Source organism: Nerophis lumbriciformis, linkage group LG28, assembly GCF_033978685.3.
Source record: "Nerophis lumbriciformis linkage group LG28, RoL_Nlum_v2.1, whole genome shotgun sequence".
Classification (NCBI taxonomy): domain Eukaryota; kingdom Metazoa; phylum Chordata; class Actinopteri; order Syngnathiformes; family Syngnathidae; genus Nerophis; species Nerophis lumbriciformis.
The window spans coordinates 2,386,795-2,389,342 of NC_084575.2; the positions used below are offsets into that span (position 1 = coordinate 2,386,795).

Genomic DNA, 2,548 nt, shown 5'->3' on the forward strand with positions numbered 1-2,548 from the left:
TCGGGAGAACATCCGCACCGTAACACAACATAAACACAACAGAACAAATACCCAGAATCCCATGCAGCCCTAACTCTTCCGGGCTACAATATACACGCCCGCTACCACCAAACCCCGCCCCGCCCCGAGTTAGGGCTGCAAGGTGTTCTCCCACAACATCAGACGCTATTTTTATTTTTTTAACTTTAAACCTATAAACTTTGATATCAACTTTAGATCTATCCGTCAATTATACGTTAATATATTTTATATTTTATGCTATTTTTGTCAAAGAAAATGTTGCCTTTTATATGCAAACACACCAAATATGTAATATTTCCCCCAACAAATATTTAAAAGTGGAATTTTTGATGTGCAGTAATTGGAGCCTTCAATAGGTCAATAAGTCATAACAACATTATTTTGATTCATTATTATTTTTTGAGCAATGACAGCTTTAAAGGGAAAAAAACACCTTGTGTTACAAGAGTCAACATTGCAACTTTTTCTCGTTACTTTCACCTGTTTGCTCTTTTTTTTTGTTTTTATGTATGAGTATTTTTAGGTCAGGAGTATTTTTCAGGTCCCAGTGCTGACAAACTGTTTCATGCCAACAGTCCACCTCGAGTCTGACATGATTTGAAGACGTTGTGTCTGCCTTTATTCATCCAAGTCTTTCAAGAGAAATGCAAACTAATACTTTTTAAATACATGGGCTCTTGTATGCCTTTTAATTTTGGGTCTTAACTTTTATAAATAAAATAAAGTAATTGACAAGTAAATCATTGTCATATATTTCCTATTGTTAATCAACACAATACATTAGCAAAATCTGGCACATTTGGTCTTGTACTCGGTTTAATGTTGTGTTCAATTAATTATAAATGAAATAAAACAATCAACAACAACTACACTTTAATATTACTAAATTAACACAACACATCAGTTTAGGTAATCCTAATCTTGTGTGATGACTGTATTATGATGATAGTATATATCTGTATTATGAATCAATTTAAGTGGACCGCGACTTAAACAAGTTGAAAAACTTATTGGGGTGTTACCATTTAGTGGTCAATTGTACAGAATATGTACTGTACTGTGCAATCTACTAGTAAAAGTTTCAATCAATCAATCAATCAATCAATCAATCAATCCCTGCATATTTACTGTCATGATGTTGCTCGTGTTGTGTTCTAATTAAATTAAGTAATTAATTCATTCATTTATACAGCACACATTCTCATATTGTGTATTAATTATGATACATTGTTATATTGTTATATTGCTAGAACGTCTGTAGGGCCAAACTGTTACTGCATTCACTTCTTGTAGTTGTGTATCTTCACCTTACTAAACGTGAACAGGTGAATAATACTCTCCCCTCTTCTTATCAGCTGCAGAAAATTAAATATTGTTTGTACGTTCAAGTGTTAAAAAAGTATAAAATGTTGTTTTGAAAAGAAGTTCCTTTCTTGGGAGGTAGCGGAATGTCATCATCATCCGTGATTGGTTAAATGTTGAAATATGCTAATGAGGCCGGAAGTAAAGCAGCCGTTCTGTCATTGGCCAAATATTAAATGTGTTGAAGAAAGTTGGACAGAGGCGGATCTGATTGGCTTAGAAAGTGTGAGATGTTGGAATAAGGCACGCTGATTGGTTCATATCACCCCGGTGTTGAACATATTGACGGACTATCAGCGCTCAAAAGTCCGTGACTGGTCAATTTATAATATGACATGTGTTTTTGTAGCCGGGTAAGATGGCAAAAACAGCCCAAAGATGGATCAATATTAGACATGTTAGGGTAAATTGAACTGAAAGTGAAATAAAAAAATATTTCTTTTTTGCAAGAAGTGAGAAAGAGCGCCCTCTGGCGTGAGTGTAAAAGCTTACAGCACCTGGTATTCCCAGGCGGTCTCCCATCCAAGTACTAACCAGGCCCGACCCTGCTTAGCTTCCGAGATCGGACGAGATCGGGCGTGTTCAGGGTAGTATGGCCGTAAGCCGAAAGATGAGGTAAAAACAACCTTTTTAAATGGAACTCTTACAGACGGGCTGAGAGACATCCATCCATCCATTGTCTATCGCTTGTCCCTTTTGGAGTCGCGGGGAGTGCTGGGGCCTATCTCAGCTGCATTCGGGCGGTAGGCGGGGTACACCCTGGACAAGTCGCCACCTCATCACAGGGGGTGAGAGACAATTATTATTTATCTTAGAGCCTGTCGCGCATGCATACACTAATGTGCTTTTTGTGGCTGTGTGAGGTGCAGCTCTCCATCCATTTTCTACCGCTTGTCTCTTTTGGGGTGGCGGGGGGTGCTGGAGCCTATCCCAGCTGCATTCAGATGCCACCTCATCACAGCTCTCAACACTGCTTTATGCGTAGGGACCGTCAATAAATCAACATTGCCTTTAAAAATGTATATCTGCTACATCAAAACACTGATTCATCTAAAAGAAAGTAAATAATTAGTCATACCTCCTTATTGTGCATACCCATTATTTCATAATTTTAACATTATATCCATGTTTGATATAAAAAAATAAGGGTATTTTCCCAATAGTC

General features: G+C 37.6%; 1 non-coding gene across 1 annotated transcript; it reads right to left on the reverse strand.

The window, feature by feature from the left end:
• Nucleotides 1-1,868: 1,868 nt before the first annotated feature.
• On the reverse strand, nucleotides 1,869-1,987 carry LOC133571346 (5S ribosomal RNA). The gene has a single exon (XR_009810437.1). It is a non-coding gene; the product is annotated as a 5S ribosomal RNA (ribosomal RNA).
• Nucleotides 1,988-2,548: the final 561 nt, after the last annotated feature.